Here is a 26,899-nt window from a genome sequence, read left to right as displayed (position 1 = left end):
GGCTGAGCTGTGGCACCTGCCACTACTCTGTGAGCACCCAGCATGCCACAAAGAGGCTGTGGAGGAAAGGTGTTGCTTCCCTCTGGTGTCACAAGAAAAAAATTGATGGCAATAATGTGAGCCAGCTGTGCTACATGCTAACACGTGCTGGGTTCACAATTGCATGAGCCTTCTCTTTCCTCTATGCTCTGGGAGCGTCTACGTGAAGACAGACCTGCGCTTGTGTCACTTTGGAGCAGGAGCGCTGGCACAACCATGGATGTGCCCTCAATGCCATGAGGGGCTGACGAGCTTCTGAGAGATGTGCCTCTGCACAGACCTTTGAACTGCTGCAGACTTTCCCCCACGGAATGGACAACAGAAACATTTTGGCTTTTAGATTATCTTACCTGAAGCAACACATCCAGCCGTTAAAGGCTGATGGGAAATTCTGATTTTGGTCACTTCTTTGGAAGAAAGAACAGTCGTCTTCTGGGGAGAAAGAAACTAAAGAAAACTCTTTTAGAGGCAATGAATCACCATTTACAGATGTAGGAGGACCTTGTGTTAGAAAAGGAAAGAAAGGATTACTATTTCAGAGATGTTATTCTAAATAATTTTTAAAATGAAGCAATGGTTCCAAGCTGATCATCTAAACACACATCAGCAATTTATTTATCTTTCTCTTTTTCGGTTGAGTGGATTAGTATGTTGTTGCCAATAAATTAAAATAGCTGTAAAGCATTCTGTATGAGGCCGCCATTATGTTGTCCTGTCTCTCGTTGTAACTGCTCATTACCAGCCTGCATCTTTAGGCCCCACATCGGCTCCGCAGTCACTGCATTGCTCTTTCATTTGGGTCTCACCAGCACCCTCACACCCCTTTCATTTTTTGTTCACCGCAGAGTACGGCCCCTCACTTCACAGGTATAAGCTACTTTCTTTCTAGAAATATAAACTTGCATTTAGCAATATTAAAATACATGTTCACTGCAGCCGCTATTGTCAAGTAATTCATACCACTCTGTAAAAACTGACTTTTCCCTGTGCAGCAATTTGTGTCACCTGCAAAATTCAAGCAATGATTTAATATATGCCTGACTCTGGATCATTATCAAGGACTAATACTTTCACAGCACCCTCCCAGGAACTCGTACCAACTCTGCAGAAGTTTATGTCCTTTTGGGGACATTATATTCGCAGCAAACAATTTCAGTGAAGTGGTTCAAAGATATCAAAGGAGTATATATCAAGTCAACCAGAAAAAAAAGAGATGCAGTTTGGAAAAGGGATCCCCAACTTGACTACGATGATTGCTTCTGTCACTTCTGCCCAGTATGAACGAGGGACCCAAAATGGTAGAGAAAGCATTCTTGGAGAAACTCAGTCCTCACAGAAATATGTGAAAAGAACACTACTTAAAATTTATCCTGTACACTAAAATGATAAATTGAGAGCAATGCTATGGAGCTAACATGCAGAATTTAAGCTTGGCCATAGTATGAAACATACGTAGAAAATAAAGGAGATAATAATAAAAGTAAAACGGAAATAATTAAACTTTTGGTTCAGAAGTTTTGCTTTACATTCCCAGCCTATCTCAAAAGAAACTTTACCTAATCCCAATCTGGAGTCAGCCAACTCTGCAGCGCTGTCTGTATGGGCACATCCATGGATCTGCAAGAGTTTTGCACGAATGGGAAGGAGGTCCTGCAAGCAGGTGACGGGCATTGCCCATGCATTTTCCCCAATCCAGGACAACCCAGCGGAGGCAACTGGATGACCACAGGGCTTAAAGGGAGATTGGCAACTGCTAGCACGTAAATAAGCGCAGCATAGAAAGGTTACAGAAGGAGACGCCAGTGCTCAGAGGGGACTTGCTCTTCCGAGGCTAATAGGAAGCGCATTCCCCATCCACCTTCTCTCCCTGCTCCTGGATGCCAGCACAGCTGAGATTTGACTACACGCCCTCAGAAAGAAAAGAGTTTTTCTAGCATATTATTTGCTCCATTCCATTTGTCAGACCAAAAAGGACATTTCTAGCAAGCTAGACTAACAACCTGCCAGTGGAAGTAAAAAAAGAGTAGCAGAGGAGCCAGATGCTTCTCATGTTAGGAAGAAAATCATCTTCCCATCCTCACTAGAAGGCACAACCACTATCAGGTATGCACGCCTTCCAACCCTGCAGTGGGTCATCCTCTCTCAATTTAAGGCAAATAAAGGTACCAAGCACTGCCAATACAACCCAAGGAAGCCGAGGGGTCATGGATAGAGAAGCTGGAACCATGGCTGTGGCAGTCTGGATGTGCCCCCAGGTGTGGGAGCCCAGGGCTGGCCGCAGGGCTAGGGAGAGCCATGGACCGCGACCAGGCTGCGGATGCTGTACATGGCTGGAGAAGCTCTTCTTGGCCAGACTCGTGCTTGTGCTCCTCCAGCTGAAGGTGGATGAAAGGCTGTGATTCCCGATGAGGAGTCGGCAGAAGTGCTTGCCAAACCTGACATTGAGTTAGTCATTTGCTGGTGCTGATGTGGCAGCATCATCAGTGGGGGTTACCGTGGCAGCTGACGGGCTGCAAAACCCATCAGAGAGTCACTGTTAGTCCCTCACACTTACCTTGCTTTCCCTTCTTGGGTGGGCCTGGAGTAGATTGTAACATTCTACGTTTTAACGTTATAAGCCAGACTTCATGCAGTCAAAAATCCCCTGCATTTACTTGCCTTGAATGATGAAGTGCAGGGGCTTTGTTTCCATTTTGGCATCTCTCGGTAGTAGATTTCCTTAACAAACTTTGATGTGGTGTCTGTGCCAGTTACTGGGGTGGATTTTAGCACATAGAGAGGAGGTAGAGTCATCTTTGACGAAATGTCTTTAATCAGGGTTACTGAGAAAGATAACAGAATCAGCTCCGTTTCTTCTGATAGCAACTCAGTCTGGGTTGTTGAAAGCACAGAAAGTGGGGGAGTGGCGAATTTATCAGAAAAGTGATACTTAGGATGAGACAGTGAAAGCAGTAATTTTTCTGCTATTTGTCTCCCGCCAAAGTATGTGCTAGTAGACTAAGTCCAGACCCAAACTAGCTACGTTGGATTCGGAGTTACCGCTGGGATGTGCAGCTAGATCACACAATGGACCTGCAGGAAGCACAGGCACGGACTGGGATGTGTCTGCAGGAAAAGGCCACCAGTGTCCACAGCAGATATTTTCACCGCAAAATCACTGACCCACCACACCAAAGCCCCACTGCTCTGCCCAGGAGTGGGGAAGTGGGATGCTGGTGAAGAAGGCTTGATCTCCGGGAGCGATGCTCAGACCTGCCCACCACGTGCCCAAACTTTGCACCTGCAGGCACTCACCACATGCAGGGCACCAGGTGCTGCTAGGCATGGTACTGACCTCCAGGACACAGCATCCTCTCCATGAGGAGGAAGAAGAGGGATTGAACTGGCTCAGTAAGGAAAACACAGCTCAGGTGCACCCATGGGAGAAGATTTGTCCATTTAAATATAAAAAATTTGAAAAATATTACTCTGCACCTATGACTTTGCTGAGAACAGCAGGGAGAAAGGAAGAGAAACATTCTTTCATCTTAACTAAAGACATAAAGCTGAAAAATTTAACAGGAAAGTCCTGTTCCTGTTTAATTAAGCATTGGCATATAATATGCATTAAAACTTCATATATTTTAACCAGTGCACATAAAATTCAATATATAACCGACGTCTGTGAACAGCACATCCATGGTGCATCTTCCATCAGGTCACTGCCCCATCACCTGCACGTCACCCTTAGTGGGTGGAAGTGACTGAGGCTGCTGAGGGAAACCAACTGGCACGACTGACCAGTGACCAAAGGGCTTGGGGGGCTCCAGGGACCTCCGGCACAGCCGGGTCCTCCTGAGAAACCACCAGCAAGGTACTCCAGAGAGTTGCTTGGAGGTTTAGAAACCATAAATATGTGTCTTCCCATAAAGCTCAAGGGCATACTGAAGGAAACAAATCATTCATCTGGAGGCTATAAATACACATCAACATTTTTAAGAATTACAATTTGTGAAATTAAAAATCCTCTCCCGGGAAAACATTTCCGACCTGCCCGGTGCATTCGGCTCCTGTGGTAAATGTCCCAGACCACAGTGAGCAACTTCGTGATAGCAAAAAGCTGGGAGGACTAGGTCAACAACAAGCCCATGTTGTGAAATATTAGCCTTGGCAGTATGAAACCCTGAAGCAAATAGGCAAAAGCCACGTGATATTTTAAGGCTAAGGGGGCTAAAGGGCAGGATTACTTTCTACCACTTGGTTTGCTCTCTTTCACAAGTGTGTCCTAGCAGAGGAACTCCACCCAAGGGCTTGTGTGGTTCTTTTTAGTTTCACATAACCCTGATTTTTGTGTGGCTGAGTCAAGAGGGAACTGATTTTCAGAAAGTGTAGACTCCTTACCCTTGAACTTTAATCCTGAGCTATTAAAGCACCTCATGTAACAACCTTGGCGAGAGGCCACATCTAAAGCCTGAATGAATTTTTAAAAGACATATCTTCTGGCAGAGGAGCAAGTGTGGAAAGGAAAAATGAGACATATTGCTGGAGCCAGAAGCCACAACCACAGCCAGAAGACCTTTACAACAAAACTTGCAACGGAGAAGTGGGGGAGTTACATTTTGTTGTGGAAATTTGTTCACAGGAACTCTACACAAAGGGCAGTGGTTTTTGGTAAATATTTTTGCTCTCTCCCACTGAAACAGAGAGACCAAAATGTCATATAAGAAAATATTTGTGCTTTGATGAGTACCACCATATTTTCAGAGGTAGGTATTTCCAGCTGTGGCCAGACATGACGGAATTGGAGCTAATTTATTTTCCCTTCTGCTGCTGAAGCCTCACCACCCTTAGCAGCTTCCTGAGCCTTCCTGCGATGGGTATCTCTCTTCCACTACCCACTGGGAAGCAAGGGGTTGTGTGGCCTGGCCTTCATAGTAATAGGTGACAAAGAAGAGCTCTTCAGATCTGAGACGTTGCCTGCTGGGGAAGAGACACCATGATGCTCTGGAATTACTCCAGAGCCACGGGTGCAATGCCTTCGGAGGCCTCTGCCCGGATCACTGCCCCATCAGACGTCAAAACCGCCATTCCCCACTTGGATATGCCTGTGCACAGGGAGCTGTTGGGGATCATGGCCAAGGCATGAAAGGAGGCTCTGGCCTCCGTCCTTAGGTCATTACCACAGCCACCTGCTGCTGTTTGCCAAGGCACCCTTTGCCACCACCCAGGAACCCTTGGCTGCCCTGAGCCCATGCTGCAGCCTCCCATGGGAAAGGGGGACTGTTCTTCAAGCACAGCCATAAAAATGCCTCTGCCATCAATAGCTATACATATTGTATTGAATACATACATGCCGGGATCCCCAGATTTCTCAAGCAGCCACCGTGTAAACAGCACTTCACCCTAATGGTGCATGAACATCCCAGAAAGCACAGCCCTGGGCACACCACAGCCACTGCAGCTCTCCAGCCTGAAGCAGATGGAGACCCTGCAGCTCCAAGGTGTGTCTCGGGATGAGATGGGAAGGGGGCAGCAGTACTGTGTAGTTTTCCCATGGGTGAAGCGGGTTTGGGGCCTGCAGCATCCAACAGTGTCATGCCGGGAGACAAGATGCATCTGTGCAACCCTGTGAGAGCAGGAGCTGGAGGGGCCGGGGGACCACGCGGGGAATATAAAATTTAACCACCCTTTTCATTTCCTTGATCTGGAGACGACACTTCTGTGCTTTTGGCACCTGTGCACTTCTCCGGGGGAATTCTCCCAGAAAAAAATAAGAATTCATTTAGAGAAGAAAATACCAAGTAAATACAAACATCCAGGGCTTAGATTTGACTTGAAAGTGATACCGCAGGCTGAATGGATTGACGCTCCTGTAAAGTAACAGTGGAGTTTGACATCTGCTTGAGTAAAGGCAGCACAGGGCAAATGCTGCCCCGGGGTGGGGTGCCATGGGTCACATCCTTCACCCGTGCCAGCAGCCAGGTTTAATAAAGATATTTTTGGTAACACAGATGCAGATTCCGTCTCTTAAATCTTTAAAGGCTTATCTAAGTGGTTTTTTTGATTTTCAGACCAGTATATTCTTAACCGCCGAGATCTTCTTATATATAATAAATACAAAAATGCTTCTCTTTCCAGCTTTGTTGCTAAAGCCAAGATGATTATAAAGCTAAATCCTCAGCATATGGCATGAGTACTGTTCTTGCAAACTTCTCACTGTGTCTTGCAAAAAAGGGTGCGTTAACCCTCTTTAGTCAAAAAAAGTGTGCTGTCCCCAGCTACCAGTGCCAGGGGAGGCACGGGGGAACCAGCTGACCGCACCGTGCAGCACAGGGAGGTGGGAAACACATTCACACGGTTGGTGACATTTTCTCCTGCGCAGGCTCACAGGGAAGAATTGCCTCAGTGAGCAGTTCCCCAGCGTGGGATGGTTAATGGGAAGAAGAAAGGCAGCGGGAGAGAGGCAGGGGAAAGGTGTACGTAATCACAGCACGAGCATTTCCCAAAATATTTTTTCCTGCCTCTCTGAAAGCTGGTGCAGCCTAGACCCTTGCAGGCCTGGAGCACTGCCCTCCAGGCAGCTGGGCTGATACTCAGCTCAGGACACTGCTGGCATTTTATAAATCCTGGGAAGAGATGAGCAAACTATATTTTCCAAGGAGAAACAAGATCTTGCTGAGAAGGCCAGTGTACAGGCACCATCCCATCAAACAGGATGCAACCGCCAGGAGATCGTTCCTCCAAGCCCAAGTCAGATGTAACAGGCATTATCCTAGGGCACTTTCAAGCTACTCCTTACTGACGCCAGCTTCTAAAACCAGCCCTCCCCAAACAATGCATGGCTCAGCTGCCTCCTCCACAAGCAGGGATGGACACCAGGAGAACCTCAACCAGTGGCTGCACCCAAACAGAAATTAACTGCCAGTGACTGGAGTGGTCAAGAACTCTGCAGATAGGAAAAGCCTGGGACACTGCAGTGCCAAACACACCTCAAGGAGGTCAAAAAGAGCTGCAAATTAGGGATGTGTTTGCCACAAAATGCAGCTGCGGGAAGGGCCCAGGCAGCCTTAGCTTTGGTTCACTGAAGCATCTTTCCATCAGGTGGGCTAATAGCCCCACTGTGTGGCTCCAACGAGATCAAGTGCATCTCATACACTGCAGGAGTGCTAGCAGGAGACCATGAGCCTTAGTAGAGGGCAAGGGACAATTCAGAGGCAAGCCTAAAAGATGGAGGAAGGCAAGGCAGATAGAGTGTAAATCCTGAGAAGTTTCTTGTTTTCTTTTGCATGTGTTTGAATACACAGGTTTTTTCCACATCACACTTTTCTGCAAAGTTTTCTTGCGTTTCTCAAAATATTTTTTTCCAAAGAAGGGGAAATTTCATATTTTTTAACAACATCTCTCACCCACTAGTTAGAGGTGAGATGCCAGTACAAGTATTTATATCATCAGAAAGAGACGGAGCTCCACAGATCCTTCAAAAATAGCTGAAGTGCCTTCCCACTTTACCTAGCAAAGATAAGAAAAGTGATGCTGGTCCCTAAAGTTAGCTCTGACGATACCGCAGTCCGCAGCTGGACAGTTCTAACTGCCAAATAAGGGCACTGAGACACCAGTGGGCAACTGTTCACAGCTTGAACGTGCAGTTCCCCGGTGTCTTCTGGTTCACGGGCTACTCTCCTACTAGGAAATAGCAAGAAGATAACGCTACACTTCAGGGACCGCTCAGGAAGAGAACAGGAGACAATCATTACTAGAAAGGGGCCTGGGGGACAAGAGGCGAGTAGGATTCTTGTGCGTAGAGCAGCAAATTGTGCGTGGTGAGACAGGTACCATGAGTAATAGGACTACCTTAACTCACCTGGTGGATGAACGCCATGCAGCATTGCAACTGGTGATGGTATCAGCTGCAAAAAATGAAACGCAGAGTTCAGCAAGTGCTCCAAAGCCGGGGAGAGGAGCTTCTCCATAATCTTGTAAACCTTACACAGGTCTCTGCTTAAGAGAAAGGCATAAGGAAGCCAGAGCAGGCTTCTATGTGCCCAGAGACAGAGCAAGTTTCTCTCAGTAGTGAAGGGATGGGGCCAGGTATTGAGTCTGGATTTGTACTGCTGCAAATACGCTGTGGTCAAAACCCAGCGCTCCCTCTTTGTGTATGACTTTTCAAGGAGCAAAGCAAAGAACAAAGCCACAGCGTTGAGCAGTGTCAGCATCAGGCAGTTTACATGCTTGATTTGCAAGCAGAAAAACTTCAGTCCAGAGTCACTTTTAAGACTCCGCCTATAGCACTCAATAATGATGAAACAGATGATTGCACAGGTTCAAACGTGCATTTTTGATCACATTTCAAAAAAAGGGTACATGTGGTCAGCTGAAGTTGTTATCTGTCAGAAACTCACACATGCCATCATAAATCAAGCAGTACTGAAGGCAGTTCAGAGCCAGAGGACTTCATTTGAAAGAATTCTTTAGTTTCAAAAGCAGGAAGCTGCATATATACTGGGAAAAAAGCTTTTGCCTCTCTTCCTTTGGGATCCTTTAACACTCTGTTCACTGCACATGTTTTTGTGCATATCATCAATATATCACGTAGATGAGTGCTTCAGACAGTTCTTTGAAGAGTGGACACATTTTGTTCCACAGGTTCCTTTCAATTATATTTCAATCATGGACAAAGAGGTAGATACATAAATGACTTGAAGAGTTCTCTCCCTTACTGGCACTCACATCTCCACAGTTCTTGACCCCTGGGCCACTGTGGTGCAATGCACCATAGCAGAAAGGTTGTCAAAGCAAGCAATCCTGGTCCTAAGTGCATGAGATGAACAGAATAATGTCAGCCAACCTCCACACTGCTGCCCATATTGCGGACAAGATGTACTCCCTCATTATCAGGCACTTAGAGTATCTCTTAGAACACGGAGTCATGGAAAACTGCTGTCTTTGAGAAGATGGACGAAGTGCTGAAATATCTGGAAATCAATTCTCTGACTCTAGAAGAAGCTTTCAGTAAGATCTTTCACAGGTAATTTGTCACTTGGTAAAGAAACATCCAGTTCACTGATTTCAAAGGAGCCATTAATATCTCAGTGGAAAAAAATATGAAACACCTTGCAGATGGAAACAGAGGTCACTCAGGCATCTACTTTCTAAAAGGCAACCGTGTTCAATCCAAACAGAGTTCCTTTTGTGTCTTTTACTGTTACACATTAGAGCTTTACTCCTAATTGCATCACCAGAGCTCGTCCCGTTGATCCGGCTGCCTGCGTGGGCAGCCTTGCTTCTCTTCAGAGCCAAGTGCTCAGCAATAGTCTCCTTTGACCTCCAGTGAGAGACCGTATTGTACAGCAAATGGCCAGTGAAATGTTATAAAGAGGCTGTGACAACCCATCAGGCACCAAATAAAGCACCTCAACCTGCAGCATTATAGTGTCCCATGAAAGATGACCTGAGCCAGGACACAACTTGTGGGCATCAGTCTTTTTTATTGCAACTGTGACTAGGACTCAGTACTTCGCCACCACTCTTTAAAAATCGAATATATTAATGACATCAGCTTGCCTCCCAAACAGGGAGCAAAACAACACAGTGGACAATCTTGCAAATTGATTTTGGAAGAGGAGTGTGAGCCCAAATGGTATAAAATTACGAGGCAAGGAGAGGAAGACAGTGCATAGCTCTTGGGATGTCAGGTAGGAAGAACAAAAGGAGACCTACAAATCACAGGGGCCTAACCACCAAGCAAATACAGGAGAAGCGTGTGTTAGTCAGTCATTGTGACAAGAGGACTCCAAAACTAACCGAAGGTGGAAGACGGTAATTTGTAAGAAAGCATCTATATGGGTCAGCTCTGTTGGTAACACATCATGTGTTGCCTCTTTGAAAACCTCATAGAAAATGGTAAATTTTCTGATCAATAAAAAATGCAATTTCACCGCTGTATAAATGCACAGTTTGGCCATATCTTGGCTTCTGCCTATAGTTTTAGTCTCCTCATCTCAGACATACACAAGAGTTGGGAAAACATCAGAAGACGACAAGAGAGTGATCAAAAAGTCTGGAATGGCTTTTGTATGAGGAAAACTGGAGAACAGGCCTCTTCAGCAGACAAAAGAGACTGCCGTAATGGAGATATGAAAGAAGACAAGATCATGAGAGCCCCAAGAGGATGCATAGGGCTCAGCTTTTCATTTCTCTTCCTGCAGAAGGACAAGGGGCATCAAATTAAACTAGCAGGAATCAAGCCGAAAGCAAACAAAAAAGAGCTTATTCTTCATGCATGCAACAGGTAATAGACTTATTGACCTCCTTGCCAAGGAAAATTGCAAGTGCTAAAAATTTGCATAGGCTCAAGGGAAAAGTGGAAATGGATTTGGGGAATAGATTCACCAGGGAATACTAAACACCTCAGGAGGCCTCAGCAGCAAGATGCTTCTTCAGCAAGAAAAGAGTCCCGCCAAAGGCTTGTGGAGCATATAAGGTGCCATAAAGGAAGGTCCTCACAGCTACAATCTGCCCAAAAAGGCAGAAAGCAAAAGACTGGAGTGCAAGGAGGTGGTTTTTTGAAGGGATCTCTGCTGAAGGTAGGACACTTATGCATGGTATGCAAAGGAAATGAATCGAAACGTAATGCAATTTACTGAAGTGAGTTCCTGAAGGTAGTAAGAGCAAGAGCTGACTGCAGAGAGTTTCAGGAGAAGCTCATAATATTGAGAGAGTGGATGACAAAATGGCAGATGAAATTCAATACAGATAAATGTAAAGTGATGGACACAGGAAAAAGGAATCCTAACTTCAGATATACCATAATGGGCTCTGAAAAATTACCACTCAGGGATGAGAACAGGGGTTATAACGTAGAGTTCTGTGAAAATGTCAGGGCAGCTCTCTGCTGTGGTCAAAAAAAGATAACTGAAGGTTGGGAACAAACAGAGAACAAACCAGAAACCATTTGTGTAAAATACCGAGGGTCACCCACAAGTAGTAAATTATAGTCTTCCGTATCTCCATCCCAGCTTCAGAAGGCATAAGCCAAAGTCAGAGAACTTACTGAGAAGAGCGGTAAGGAAGGAAAACCAGACGCTATTTGATGAAAAGCTATTAAAGAGAGGTCAAAGGGAGTCACCAGGGCACAGGCTGTTGGAGCCAAGGAACTCACATCTCTACAGGCCGATGCTGCTCTTAAAGGCTTCCCTGAGCACTGACTTTCACTGAGCTGTGTTCACTGTGGCTCCAGGTGAGCAGACCCAGGACAGGACTCTGCTGGGTTGATACACGCGGCCACCCCACAAAGCAAAGGTGTGGAGAGATGGGGAGGTACAAGCAGCAACATGTGGATACAGGCATTCACCAGGCTCTCATTTCAAGCTTTGTCCTCTCTTGTGTGCTTCACCCTTGTGTCTTTTGACTTCATTTTTGCTGAGGATGCCCCAGCCGCATTTTTCACAGGCGCTCGCTGAGAAGTGCCTGTTCAGTCCCAGCATGGGTCTCTGTTTACATCTTTGCTTATTTTTCAATTTTGGGGCCAGCCTGGAGACTGGGTTTTTCAAACATTACAAAGGTCAGGCCTTGTGGAGCTCATCACCATGAAGGTTGTCCTCTTCCCCCGTCCCTCTGTTTCCTGGTCTTTAACCTGATGCACCTCTGGAAGGACCTTCCTTCTCATTTCATAGTGACTTTGGGATCCTTTAAGAGTTCTTACTGCTCCTTTGATTAGAGAACGTGTTAAAAATCTTTAGGAGATCCACGCAGATTATGTCAACTGCATCTCTTGGCCACTTGATCCTCTGCCCTTGCTAACTCCTTCGGAAACTCCCAGGGGTGCCTAAGGTAGGGCTTCCATTCATAAGAGCGTTGCTGAGTTTTCCCATAAAGTCTATCTCACTTATATACCCCTCCATACCACAGTTTTATCCCATTTGGACAGCAGTTTTAATAATCTGCTCTTCCTGGATCTGCTCAGAAGCGTTTTTATAATCCAGGTCTCACTGCTTTCTTTCCCTCTGATGATAGTGAGAAAATTTTAAGTGAGAGGCTTCACAGTAGACTTAATACAGTTAATAGTTTAGCTATTTCATCCTTGAATTCCTTTAGAGCTCTTGACTGAATACCATCCGGTACTACTGAAATGTTACTATTTATTTTGTCAAGTTGTTTTATAACTTCATCTACTGAAACATCACTATGAGACACGTTTTCTGACCCGTTCCCCCATAAAGAAGGGTTCCGGGCTGGGGACTTCTGTAAGCTCCTCCACATGGACAGAAAACATTTGCTCGGCTTCTCTGCTGCAGGCTTATCCTCTTCACTCGGTGCTTTTGCATCTAGACTATTAGCTGGCCCTAGAGCTGGTCTCACAGGCTGTCTGCTCAGCTGTGTTTGAGAAAGAAAATACCATTGGCATGAAACACCTGAGCTACCGGTAGGCACTGGGGGGATGAGAGTGGCCTTACAGGTGGTGTGGCTGATGCTGTTGGGAAGCTGTCTCTCACCCCAGAGACAGTAAACCTCATCTTTTGAAAGACAAAAGTAAGGGTGTGTGGCCAGTGGTGTCTGTACTGTCCACAAGCTCATGTGTGTTGACAGTGTCCCGGGGAGATGCTCACATGGGTATCCCCCTGGCCCTCATGGGGCAGCTCTGCACCTGATAGAAGATCCAGGGACCTGAAAAAGTGTTGCTGCCAACCACCCACTTCTGCTGCCAGCCCTTTCTGCAGCCTGCCATCTGTGGTACTAACCATCACTTATGGTTTAACATGGATCCTGAACGGTAGGACAGCCAAATCTTTACGTAGATGCAACGTGAGTGGTGCCAAGGGACTGGAAATCAGGCAACTATCAGAAAAGACTTAGAGGATAGGCAACACGCGGCACGGATAAGGTGGGCACACAACAGCTTTGGGTGCCTCAGCCAGGGAATCCAGAACAAAAGCGGCGTGAAGACGTGTGGTCGCAATGAGTGTGCAGGGCACAAGGACTTGACTGGTTCCTTGTCCCAGGGAGCAATCAATCACAGATACCCTCGTCAAACTGACGTCAAACTCCTCTTTGCCTTTTCTCATTCTTTGTCCCAGTCCCTGCAGAAAGTGGTGCCCCATCACCAGCCATAAGAACCTGCCTTGAGCCAAGCTGCTAATCTTGGCAAGGTCTCACGAAACACAAGGCATTAAGAAACCTCCAAATCAGCTGCACTATAGCTTTGTCTCTGACCTTATGCCCAAATTCACACTAGTGGTGTCACAGGACAAAAAGTCCTGTTCAGGATTTTCATCTCACCCCCTTTCACCATCAGAAACACGACGCATCCCTTCCTCTAGCTCTGGGTGGGTGGTGGCTGCTGCCCGGGGTACACCTGCCCATGCCAGCATTGCTGTCTCATGCCTCCGGCCATGTCTGGTGAGCATCACATCACCTTGCTCTGTGCCAGGCAGCTCCATGTTCTCCCTCCATCCCCTCCTTTTCCTGAAAGACCCTCAGCTATGGTCCTGAAATCTCCTTCCACCTGGTCCAAGGCTGCATGTTCCTCCCGAACCCCTCACAGCCCAGAGCTGCAGCCTTTCTCCAACGGCTCTAATTCAATTACAGCGTCTTCAAATATTTCAGTTAGGCTTTGAACTGTTCAGTGGAACTTGTATCTAGCAAGAACTCAGTTTGCTTCTCTATTATAGGCAATTCCTACGTATGAGAATGAGTTCCACTGCATTAGCATTCTGGTCACCGTGTCGCCACATACAAAAGGTGCCACTGCTTTTTTAATGCTTTCCTCCCCCTGCTCTAAGGGAGGGGATGACGCAGCCTCCAGTTTCTCCTTGGGGTGTGCGCTGTGCAGAGCCTCACAAGCAAACCACAAGTGTCAGTGACGATTATGATTCATAACTGGAGTATTTAAGGCACGGCTTTTCCAGCTTTATTTTTTACCTTAGCCACTGCAGTCCAGGTGTGCAGGAGCGAGCAATGCCGTGTGCTGCTGGAAGGGGTTGGCCCTGCTAAAGAGAAACATTTTCCATCTGCTTTACAGATGAGGACCGTAAAGAGTTTCATAAAACCACTTCCCCTCCCAGTTGCTTGCTTTCATTCGAAGCATGTGAGTAATCCAGGTAAAAACAGCCTCTGTCCAGGCAGGAGTGGTCAAGGAGGGTAGGGTGCCAAGAAAGAGACAAGATGAATGCGAAGGAGAGGAACATGTTCCGCTCTCACTACAACTTCCTCGGTTCCAACAAGGTTGGATATGTAAATCTGCTGGTTTGTAAAGCGGATTTTTTTCTTCACACTGCTTTGGCTGTGTAGGTAAAACCCATGTGAAGTTTCACTGGGAAAGAGGGTGTGCTTTGAGATAGATCTGCCTTGCTCAAGCCCACTTGAGATGTTGGTCAAAGCTTCAATGCTTGCAGGTGGTGAGCAATGTGCATACTCCCAGTGGGGAGAGACCTTGCGTGTGGAAAGATCGCGAATATCAGTGAAGGGGCATAGCTGGTTTTTATCCCTCTTCTGTGGGGCTGCATGTAAGCACAAGCCATAGTTTGGCATCTGGGTGCTGGATCCAAGATTTGGGTCTTGTAGATGTCCATTTCTCCATGTCACATCTTGATGCTCTTGCAGAGGTCTGTCTGCCCTCCACCATCAGGGGATTATACAAAACCATAAAGCAGTGCTTTGGAAACAGCGTTCTAAGGGAGAGAAAGGCTGGTAGATTCACGACGCACTCGGCCACGGCTGCATTTTGAACCGTACAGCCAGTACAAGAAGGGAGAGGTACGACCCTCCTTGCTAAACTGCAGCCGTCTAAAGCAAAGCCCAGCTGTACCTAGATTTGCCACTTCGGCTTATAGACTTGATGCTGCTCTATTTGCAGGAGAGAAATCCTCTAAGTCTCTAGGTAAATAGGACCCGCTGCCTTTTTATAACGCATTTGCAGTTTTCTGGGCGCCGTGCAGCTGAGCGGTGCTGAGCTTTGGCCTCGCGATGTGCGGCGCAAACCTGCCATCTGGTGGGGGTGGCTCGGGTCCATTTGCCTCCAGATACTCTAATGGGTATCCTCTGGAAGGGAGAGCTTATACTCGCCCTAGCCATTGGGGTAAGAAGAGGACCTTCCCGCAGTTGCCTGATGCAACTGTTCCACATCCGCTAATTGCAAAAAACCTGGGAGCCCAGCTTTAACTCCAAGCTAGCTTTCGGCCCGCTCATGCTAGGCAAGATGGACCCTGTGTGCGTGGTCACAGGCAGTAAAAGGCCGCAGGATACTGTCCTGGGTATTTACCGTCTGTCTGTGGCTGTCTCTTTTGGGCTCTGGGGCTGCAACTGGAGCGCCAGTGCAGGGTTCAGTGACTGCTGAGATTTTCTTACTGCTTGCCTCATTGCCATATTTTTCATGGTTCTAATTAAAGCGAGAACTCTGCATATTTCCAGCACCCATTATATGCACCTCCTGCAGGTAATTGGATTTTAAAAAAATAAATGTGTTTTCCTGGCAGCCCCTACAAATAAGCCGTGCACGAAGTGCTTTTCTGTGCAGCGTTATAGCGGGGCCCCTCCGTTAAATGCCCATGCATGCGCCCAGACTACAGTGCCACGGAACGGTGGCCGTTTCACAGCGATATCATTGGTTGACTATCCACAGTTTTGAGAGGATTTGGCAGAAGCTACTATTTACTGTCACCTGGGACAGCAAGCACCAGCAATTCTCCAGGAAGACCAAAAGCATCCTCTGAGCACAGCAGCAGTTTGCGAGAGCAGGAGTCCTTTCCCAGGGCAAGTTTTGGCTGCAGATGTGCCACAGGGCCACAGCAAGAGCAGGATTTTATCACCCAAGGGGCCGTGCAAGATTTCCTTCGCAGTACCGCTTACAAAAATCAGGAGATCCTGAGCGGAGAGAGGCTCTTCTCATCTGCAAACTCCGGGGCTGTTTGTGCTGCAGCCCATGCTGCAGCCTCCCATGGGAAAGGGGGACTGTTCTTCAAGCACAGCCATAAAAATGCCTCTGCCATCAATAGCTATACATATTGTATTGAATACATACATGCCGGGATCCCCAGATTTCTCAAGCAGCCACCGTGTAAACAGCACTTCACCCTAATGGTGCATGAACATCCCAGAAAGCACAGCCCTGGGCACACCACAGCCACTGCAGCTCTCCAGCCTGAAGCAGATGGAGACCCTGCAGCTCCAAGGTGTGTCTCGGGATGAGATGGGAAGGGGGCAGCAGTACTGTGTAGTTTTCCCATGGGTGAAGCGGGTTTGGGGCCTGCAGCATCCAACAGTGTCATGCCGGGAGACAAGATGCATCTGTGCAACCCTGTGAGAGCAGGAGCTGGAGGGGCCGGGGGACCACGCGGGGAATATAAAATTTAACCACCCTTTTCATTTCCTTGATCTGGAGACGACACTTCTGTGCTTTTGGCACCTGTGCACTTCTCCGGGGGAATTCTCCCAGAAAAAAATAAGAATTCATTTAGAGAAGAAAATACCAAGTAAATACAAACATCCAGGGCTTAGATTTGACTTGAAAGTGATACCGCAGGCTGAATGGATTGACGCTCCTGTAAAGTAACAGTGGAGTTTGACATCTGCTTGAGTAAAGGCAGCACAGGGCAAATGCTGCCCCGGGGTGGGGTGCCATGGGTCACATCCTTCACCCGTGCCAGCAGCCAGGTTTAATAAAGATATTTTTGGTAACACAGATGCAGATTCCGTCTCTTAAATCTTTAAAGGCTTATCTAAGTGGTTTTTTTGATTTTCAGACCAGTATATTCTTAACCGCCGAGATCTTCTTATATATAATAAATACAAAAATGCTTCTCTTTCCAGCTTTGTTGCTAAAGCCAAGATGATTATAAAGCTAAATCCTCAGCATATGGCATGAGTACTGTTCTTGCAAACTTCTCACTGTGTCTTGCAAAAAAGGGTGCGTTAACCCTCTTTAGTCAAAAAAAGTGTGCTGTCCCCAGCTACCAGTGCCAGGGGAGGCACGGGGGAACCAGCTGACCGCACCGTGCAGCACAGGGAGGTGGGAAACACATTCACACGGTTGGTGACATTTTCTCCTGCGCAGGCTCACAGGGAAGAATTGCCTCAGTGAGCAGTTCCCCAGCGTGGGATGGTTAATGGGAAGAAGAAAGGCAGCGGGAGAGAGGCAGGGGAAAGGTGTACGTAATCACAGCACGAGCATTTCCCAAAATATTTTTTCCTGCCTCTCTGAAAGCTGGTGCAGCCTAGACCCTTGCAGGCCTGGAGCACTGCCCTCCAGGCAGCTGGGCTGATACTCAGCTCAGGACACTGCTGGCATTTTATAAATCCTGGGAAGAGATGAGCAAACTATATTTTCCAAGGAGAAACAAGATCTTGCTGAGAAGGCCAGTGTACAGGCACCATCCCATCAAACAGGATGCAACCGCCAGGAGATCGTTCCTCCAAGCCCAAGTCAGATGTAACAGGCATTATCCTAGGGCACTTTCAAGCTACTCCTTACTGACGCCAGCTTCTAAAACCAGCCCTCCCCAAACAATGCATGGCTCAGCTGCCTCCTCCACAAGCAGGGATGGACACCAGGAGAACCTCAACCAGTGGCTGCACCCAAACAGAAATTAACTGCCAGTGACTGGAGTGGTCAAGAACTCTGCAGATAGGAAAAGCCTGGGACACTGCAGTGCCAAACACACCTCAAGGAGGTCAAAAAGAGCTGCAAATTAGGGATGTGTTTGCCACAAAATGCAGCTGCGGGAAGGGCCCAGGCAGCCTTAGCTTTGGTTCACTGAAGCATCTTTCCATCAGGTGGGCTAATAGCCCCACTGTGTGGCTCCAACGAGATCAAGTGCATCTCATACACTGCAGGAGTGCTAGCAGGAGACCATGAGCCTTAGTAGAGGGCAAGGGACAATTCAGAGGCAAGCCTAAAAGATGGAGGAAGGCAAGGCAGATAGAGTGTAAATCCTGAGAAGTTTCTTGTTTTCTTTTGCATGTGTTTGAATACACAGGTTTTTTCCACATCACACTTTTCTGCAAAGTTTTCTTGCGTTTCTCAAAATATTTTTTTCCAAAGAAGGGGAAATTTCATATTTTTTAACAACATCTCTCACCCACTAGTTAGAGGTGAGATGCCAGTACAAGTATTTATATCATCAGAAAGAGACGGAGCTCCACAGATCCTTCAAAAATAGCTGAAGTGCCTTCCCACTTTACCTAGCAAAGATAAGAAAAGTGATGCTGGTCCCTAAAGTTAGCTCTGACGATACCGCAGTCCGCAGCTGGACAGTTCTAACTGCCAAATAAGGGCACTGAGACACCAGTGGGCAACTGTTCACAGCTTGAACGTGCAGTTCCCCGGTGTCTTCTGGTTCACGGGCTACTCTCCTACTAGGAAATAGCAAGAAGATAACGCTACACTTCAGGGACCGCTCAGGAAGAGAACAGGAGACAATCATTACTAGAAAGGGGCCTGGGGGACAAGAGGCGAGTAGGATTCTTGTGCGTAGAGCAGCAAATTGTGCGTGGTGAGACAGGTACCATGAGTAATAGGACTACCTTAACTCACCTGGTGGATGAACGCCATGCAGCATTGCAACTGGTGATGGTATCAGCTGCAAAAAATGAAACGCAGAGTTCAGCAAGTGCTCCAAAGCCGGGGAGAGGAGCTTCTCCATAATCTTGTAAACCTTACACAGGTCTCTGCTTAAGAGAAAGGCATAAGGAAGCCAGAGCAGGCTTCTATGTGCCCAGAGACAGAGCAAGTTTCTCTCAGTAGTGAAGGGATGGGGCCAGGTATTGAGTCTGGATTTGTACTGCTGCAAATACGCTGTGGTCAAAACCCAGCGCTCCCTCTTTGTGTATGACTTTTCAAGGAGCAAAGCAAAGAACAAAGCCACAGCGTTGAGCAGTGTCAGCATCAGGCAGTTTACATGCTTGATTTGCAAGCAGAAAAACTTCAGTCCAGAGTCACTTTTAAGACTCCGCCTATAGCACTCAATAATGATGAAACAGATGATTGCACAGGTTCAAACGTGCATTTTTGATCACATTTCAAAAAAAGGGTACATGTGGTCAGCTGAAGTTGTTATCTGTCAGAAACTCACACATGCCATCATAAATCAAGCAGTACTGAAGGCAGTTCAGAGCCAGAGGACTTCATTTGAAAGAATTCTTTAGTTTCAAAAGCAGGAAGCTGCATATATACTGGGAAAAAAGCTTTTGCCTCTCTTCCTTTGGGATCCTTTAACACTCTGTTCACTGCACATGTTTTTGTGCATATCATCAATATATCACGTAGATGAGTGCTTCAGACAGTTCTTTGAAGAGTGGACACATTTTGTTCCACAGGTTCCTTTCAATTATATTTCAATCATGGACAAAGAGGTAGATACATAAATGACTTGAAGAGTTCTCTCCCTTACTGGCACTCACATCTCCACAGTTCTTGACCCCTGGGCCACTGTGGTGCAATGCACCATAGCAGAAAGGTTGTCAAAGCAAGCAATCCTGGTCCTAAGTGCATGAGATGAACAGAATAATGTCAGCCAACCTCCACACTGCTGCCCATATTGCGGACAAGATGTACTCCCTCATTATCAGGCACTTAGAGTATCTCTTAGAACACGGAGTCATGGAAAACTGCTGTCTTTGAGAAGATGGACGAAGTGCTGAAATATCTGGAAATCAATTCTCTGACTCTAGAAGAAGCTTTCAGTAAGATCTTTCACAGGTAATTTGTCACTTGGTAAAGAAACATCCAGTTCACTGATTTCAAAGGAGCCATTAATATCTCAGTGGAAAAAAATATGAAACACCTTGCAGATGGAAACAGAGGTCACTCAGGCATCTACTTTCTAAAAGGCAACCGTGTTCAATCCAAACAGAGTTCCTTTTGTGTCTTTTACTGTTACACATTAGAGCTTTACTCCTAATTGCATCACCAGAGCTCGTCCCGTTGATCCGGCTGCCTGCGTGGGCAGCCTTGCTTCTCTTCAGAGCCAAGTGCTCAGCAATAGTCTCCTTTGACCTCCAGTGAGAGACCGTATTGTACAGCAAATGGCCAGTGAAATGTTATAAAGAGGCTGTGACAACCCATCAGGCACCAAATAAAGCACCTCAACCTGCAGCATTATAGTGTCCCATGAAAGATGACCTGAGCCAGGACACAACTTGTGGGCATCAGTCTTTTTTATTGCAACTGTGACTAGGACTCAGTACTTCGCCACCACTCTTTAAAAATCGAATATATTAATGACATCAGCTTGCCTCCCAAACAGGGAGCAAAACAACACAGTGGACAATCTTGCAAATTGATTTTGGAAGAGGAGTGTGAGCCCAAATGGTATAAAATTACGAGGCAAGGAGAGGAAGACAGTGCATAGCTCTTGGGATGTCAGGTAGGAAGAACAAAAGGAGACCTACAAATCACAGGGGCCTAACCACCAAGCAAATACAGGAGAAGCGTGTGTTAGTCAGTCATTGTGACAAGAGGACTCCAAAACTAACCGAAGGTGGAAGACGGTAATTTGTAAGAAAGCATCTATATGGGTCAGCTCTGTTGGTAACACATCATGTGTTGCCTCTTTGAAAACCTCATAGAAAATGGTAAATTTTCTGATCAATAAAAAATGCAATTTCACCGCTGTATAAATGCACAGTTTGGCCATATCTTGGCTTCTGCCTATAGTTTTAGTCTCCTCATCTCAGACATACACAAGAGTTGGGAAAACATCAGAAGACGACAAGAGAGTGATCAAAAAGTCTGGAATGGCTTTTGTATGAGGAAAACTGGAGAACAGGCCTCTTCAGCAGACAAAAGAGACTGCCGTAATGGAGATATGAAAGAAGACAAGATCATGAGAGCCCCAAGAGGATGCATAGGGCTCAGCTTTTCATTTCTCTTCCTGCAGAAGGACAAGGGGCATCAAATTAAACTAGCAGGAATCAAGCCGAAAGCAAACAAAAAAGAGCTTATTCTTCATGCATGCAACAGGTAATAGACTTATTGACCTCCTTGCCAAGGAAAATTGCAAGTGCTAAAAATTTGCATAGGCTCAAGGGAAAAGTGGAAATGGATTTGGGGAATAGATTCACCAGGGAATACTAAACACCTCAGGAGGCCTCAGCAGCAAGATGCTTCTTCAGCAAGAAAAGAGTCCCGCCAAAGGCTTGTGGAGCATATAAGGTGCCATAAAGGAAGGTCCTCACAGCTACAATCTGCCCAAAAAGGCAGAAAGCAAAAGACTGGAGTGCAAGGAGGTGGTTTTTTGAAGGGATCTCTGCTGAAGGTAGGACACTTATGCATGGTATGCAAAGGAAATGAATCGAAACGTAATGCAATTTACTGAAGTGAGTTCCTGAAGGTAGTAAGAGCAAGAGCTGACTGCAGAGAGTTTCAGGAGAAGCTCATAATATTGAGAGAGTGGATGACAAAATGGCAGATGAAATTCAATACAGATAAATGTAAAGTGATGGACACAGGAAAAAGGAATCCTAACTTCAGATATACCATAATGGGCTCTGAAAAATTACCACTCAGGGATGAGAACAGGGGTTATAACGTAGAGTTCTGTGAAAATGTCAGGGCAGCTCTCTGCTGTGGTCAAAAAAAGATAACTGAAGGTTGGGAACAAACAGAGAACAAACCAGAAACCATTTGTGTAAAATACCGAGGGTCACCCACAAGTAGTAAATTATAGTCTTCCGTATCTCCATCCCAGCTTCAGAAGGCATAAGCCAAAGTCAGAGAACTTACTGAGAAGAGCGGTAAGGAAGGAAAACCAGACGCTATTTGATGAAAAGCTATTAAAGAGAGGTCAAAGGGAGTCACCAGGGCACAGGCTGTTGGAGCCAAGGAACTCACATCTCTACAGGCCGATGCTGCTCTTAAAGGCTTCCCTGAGCACTGACTTTCACTGAGCTGTGTTCACTGTGGCTCCAGGTGAGCAGACCCAGGACAGGACTCTGCTGGGTTGATACACGCGGCCACCCCACAAAGCAAAGGTGTGGAGAGATGGGGAGGTACAAGCAGCAACATGTGGATACAGGCATTCACCAGGCTCTCATTTCAAGCTTTGTCCTCTCTTGTGTGCTTCACCCTTGTGTCTTTTGACTTCATTTTTGCTGAGGATGCCCCAGCCGCATTTTTCACAGGCGCTCGCTGAGAAGTGCCTGTTCAGTCCCAGCATGGGTCTCTGTTTACATCTTTGCTTATTTTTCAATTTTGGGGCCAGCCTGGAGACTGGGTTTTTCAAACATTACAAAGGTCAGGCCTTGTGGAGCTCATCACCATGAAGGTTGTCCTCTTCCCCCGTCCCTCTGTTTCCTGGTCTTTAACCTGATGCACCTCTGGAAGGACCTTCCTTCTCATTTCATAGTGACTTTGGGATCCTTTAAGAGTTCTTACTGCTCCTTTGATTAGAGAACGTGTTAAAAATCTTTAGGAGATCCACGCAGATTATGTCAACTGCATCTCTTGGCCACTTGATCCTCTGCCCTTGCTAACTCCTTCGGAAACTCCCAGGGGTGCCTAAGGTAGGGCTTCCATTCATAAGAGCGTTGCTGAGTTTTCCCATAAAGTCTATCTCACTTATATACCCCTCCATACCACAGTTTTATCCCATTTGGACAGCAGTTTTAATAATCTGCTCTTCCTGGATCTGCTCAGAAGCGTTTTTATAATCCAGGTCTCACTGCTTTCTTTCCCTCTGATGATAGTGAGAAAATTTTAAGTGAGAGGCTTCACAGTAGACTTAATACAGTTAATAGTTTAGCTATTTCATCCTTGAATTCCTTTAGAGCTCTTGACTGAATACCATCCGGTACTACTGAAATGTTACTATTTATTTTGTCAAGTTGTTTTATAACTTCATCTACTGAAACATCACTATGAGACACGTTTTCTGACCCGTTCCCCCATAAAGAAGGGTTCCGGGCTGGGGACTTCTGTAAGCTCCTCCACATGGACAGAAAACATTTGCTCGGCTTCTCTGCTGCAGGCTTATCCTCTTCACTCGGTGCTTTTGCATCTAGACTATTAGCTGGCCCTAGAGCTGGTCTCACAGGCTGTCTGCTCAGCTGTGTTTGAGAAAGAAAATACCATTGGCATGAAACACCTGAGCTACCGGTAGGCACTGGGGGGATGAGAGTGGCCTTACAGGTGGTGTGGCTGATGCTGTTGGGAAGCTGTCTCTCACCCCAGAGACAGTAAACCTCATCTTTTGAAAGACAAAAGTAAGGGTGTGTGGCCAGTGGTGTCTGTACTGTCCACAAGCTCATGTGTGTTGACAGTGTCCCGGGGAGATGCTCACATGGGTATCCCCCTGGCCCTCATGGGGCAGCTCTGCACCTGATAGAAGATCCAGGGACCTGAAAAAGTGTTGCTGCCAACCACCCACTTCTGCTGCCAGCCCTTTCTGCAGCCTGCCATCTGTGGTACTAACCATCACTTATGGTTTAACATGGATCCTGAACGGTAGGACAGCCAAATCTTTACGTAGATGCAACGTGAGTGGTGCCAAGGGACTGGAAATCAGGCAACTATCAGAAAAGACTTAGAGGATAGGCAACACGCGGCACGGATAAGGTGGGCACACAACAGCTTTGGGTGCCTCAGCCAGGGAATCCAGAACAAAAGCGGCGTGAAGACGTGTGGTCGCAATGAGTGTGCAGGGCACAAGGACTTGACTGGTTCCTTGTCCCAGGGAGCAATCAATCACAGATACCCTCGTCAAACTGACGTCAAACTCCTCTTTGCCTTTTCTCATTCTTTGTCCCAGTCCCTGCAGAAAGTGGTGCCCCATCACCAGCCATAAGAACCTGCCTTGAGCCAAGCTGCTAATCTTGGCAAGGTCTCACGAAACACAAGGCATTAAGAAACCTCCAAATCAGCTGCACTATAGCTTTGTCTCTGACCTTATGCCCAAATTCACACTAGTGGTGTCACAGGACAAAAAGTCCTGTTCAGGATTTTCATCTCACCCCCTTTCACCATCAGAAACACGACGCATCCCTTCCTCTAGCTCTGGGTGGGTGGTGGCTGCTGCCCGGGGTACACCTGCCCATGCCAGCATTGCTGTCTCATGCCTCCGGCCATGTCTGGTGAGCATCACATCACCTTGCTCTGTGCCAGGCAGCTCCATGTTCTCCCTCCATCCCCTCCTTTTCCTGAAAGACCCTCAGCTATGGTCCTGAAATCTCCTTCCACCTGGTCCAAGGCTGCATGTTCCTCCCGAACCCCTCACAGCCCAGAGCTGCAGCCTTTCTCCAACGGCTCTAATTCAATTACAGCGTCTTCAAATATTTCAGTTAGGCTTTGAACTGTTCAGTGGAACTTGTATCTAGCAAGAACTCAGTTTGCTTCTCTATTATAGGCAATTCCTACGTATGAGAATGAGTTCCACTGCATTAGCATTCTGGTCACCGTGTCGCCACATACAAAAGGTGCCACTGCTTTTTTAATGCTTTCCTCCCCCTGCTCTAAGGGAGGGGATGACGCAGCCTCCAGTTTCTCCTTGGGGTGTGCGCTGTGCAGAGCCTCACAAGCAAACCACAAGTGTCAGTGACGATTATGATTCATAACTGGAGTATTTAAGGCACGGCTTTTCCAGCTTTATTTTTTACCTTAGCCACTGCAGTCCAGGTGTGCAGGAGCGAGCAATGCCGTGTGCTGCTGGAAGGGGTTGGCCCTGCTAAAGAGAAACATTTTCCATCTGCTTTACAGATGAGGACCGTAAAGAGTTTCATAAAACCACTTCCCCTCCCAGTTGCTTGCTTTCATTCGAAGCATGTGAGTAATCCAGGTAAAAACAGCCTCTGTCCAGGCAGGAGTGGTCAAGGAGGGTAGGGTGCCAAGAAAGAGACAAGATGAATGCGAAGGAGAGGAACATGTTCCGCTCTCACTACAACTTCCTCGGTTCCAACAAGGTTGGATATGTAAATCTGCTGGTTTGTAAAGCGGATTTTTTTCTTCACACTGCTTTGGCTGTGTAGGTAAAACCCATGTGAAGTTTCACTGGGAAAGAGGGTGTGCTTTGAGATAGATCTGCCTTGCTCAAGCCCACTTGAGATGTTGGTCAAAGCTTCAATGCTTGCAGGTGGTGAGCAATGTGCATACTCCCAGTGGGGAGAGACCTTGCGTGTGGAAAGATCGCGAATATCAGTGAAGGGGCATAGCTGGTTTTTATCCCTCTTCTGTGGGGCTGCATGTAAGCACAAGCCATAGTTTGGCATCTGGGTGCTGGATCCAAGATTTGGGTCTTGTAGATGTCCATTTCTCCATGTCACATCTTGATGCTCTTGCAGAGGTCTGTCTGCCCTCCACCATCAGGGGATTATACAAAACCATAAAGCAGTGCTTTGGAAACAGCGTTCTAAGGGAGAGAAAGGCTGGTAGATTCACGACGCACTCGGCCACGGCTGCATTTTGAACCGTACAGCCAGTACAAGAAGGGAGAGGTACGACCCTCCTTGCTAAACTGCAGCCGTCTAAAGCAAAGCCCAGCTGTACCTAGATTTGCCACTTCGGCTTATAGACTTGATGCTGCTCTATTTGCAGGAGAGAAATCCTCTAAGTCTCTAGGTAAATAGGACCCGCTGCCTTTTTATAACGCATTTGCAGTTTTCTGGGCGCCGTGCAGCTGAGCGGTGCTGAGCTTTGGCCTCGCGATGTGCGGCGCAAACCTGCCATCTGGTGGGGGTGGCTCGGGTCCATTTGCCTCCAGATACTCTAATGGGTATCCTCTGGAAGGGAGAGCTTATACTCGCCCTAGCCATTGGGGTAAGAAGAGGACCTTCCCGCAGTTGCCTGATGCAACTGTTCCACATCCGCTAATTGCAAAAAACCTGGGAGCCCAGCTTTAACTCCAAGCTAGCTTTCGGCCCGCTCATGCTAGGCAAGATGGACCCTGTGTGCGTGGTCACAGGCAGTAAAAGGCCGCAGGATACTGTCCTGGGTATTTACCGTCTGTCTGTGGCTGTCTCTTTTGGGCTCTGGGGCTGCAACTGGAGCGCCAGTGCAGGGTTCAGTGACTGCTGAGATTTTCTTACTGCTTGCCTCATTGCCATATTTTTCATGGTTCTAATTAAAGCGAGAACTCTGCATATTTCCAGCACCCATTATATGCACCTCCTGCAGGTAATTGGATTTTAAAAAAATAAATGTGTTTTCCTGGCAGCCCCTACAAATAAGCCGTGCACGAAGTGCTTTTCTGTGCAGCGTTATAGCGGGGCCCCTCCGTTAAATGCCCATGCATGCGCCCAGACTACAGTGCCACGGAACGGTGGCCGTTTCACAGCGATATCATTGGTTGACTATCCACAGTTTTGAGAGGATTTGGCAGAAGCTACTATTTACTGTCACCTGGGACAGCAAGCACCAGCAATTCTCCAGGAAGACCAAAAGCATCCTCTGAGCACAGCAGCAGTTTGCGAGAGCAGGAGTCCTTTCCCAGGGCAAGTTTTGGCTGCAGATGTGCCACAGGGCCACAGCAAGAGCAGGATTTTATCACCCAAGGGGCCGTGCAAGATTTCCTTCGCAGTACCGCTTACAAAAATCAGGAGATCCTGAGCGGAGAGAGGCTCTTCTCATCTGCAAACTCCGGGGCTGTTTGTGCTCCAGAGGTACGTAAAGGCAAGTTTGAAGCGTGGTGCGGAGCTGGGTGAAAGAAGTCATTCTCGCACTGCAAGCATGAAATATGTCAGGTGTCACGTTATCACTGGCTTTCGCCTCTCGTAAAACCAACCCTTGAAAGTCATTTAAACAGCTTTATTAAAGTTTTTGAAAGAAGGGGAAAACCAGTTAATGTTTTGGAATATTAGGTGATAAGGCTCTTCTTGTGATAGCAACCATTAGTCTAATTCTCTTGAGCCCTAAGGAGTTTTTATGGCCAAGAACCTTCTGTTTGACAGTCTTTCCAATGTG

At 46.9% G+C, this 26,899-nt stretch overlaps 1 protein-coding gene across 1 annotated transcript in view; it reads right to left on the bottom strand.

The window, feature by feature from the left end:
* Window positions 1-307: 307 nt before the first annotated feature.
* Window positions 308-26,899, bottom strand: part of SLC35E4 (solute carrier family 35 member E4) — a 221,380-nt gene continuing 194,788 nt past the window's right edge. The window contains exon 3 of the transcript XR_010375258.1: window positions 308-319. The gene's annotated coding sequence lies outside the window, so the exon portion shown is untranslated. The remainder of the gene's footprint in view (window positions 320-26,899) is intronic.

The sequence above is a fragment of the Phalacrocorax carbo genome, chromosome 15, assembly GCF_963921805.1.
Source record: "Phalacrocorax carbo chromosome 15, bPhaCar2.1, whole genome shotgun sequence".
In the NCBI taxonomy this organism is placed as follows: Eukaryota; Metazoa; Chordata; class Aves; order Suliformes; family Phalacrocoracidae; genus Phalacrocorax; species Phalacrocorax carbo.
This window is presented reverse-complemented; position numbering and strand designations above follow the sequence as displayed.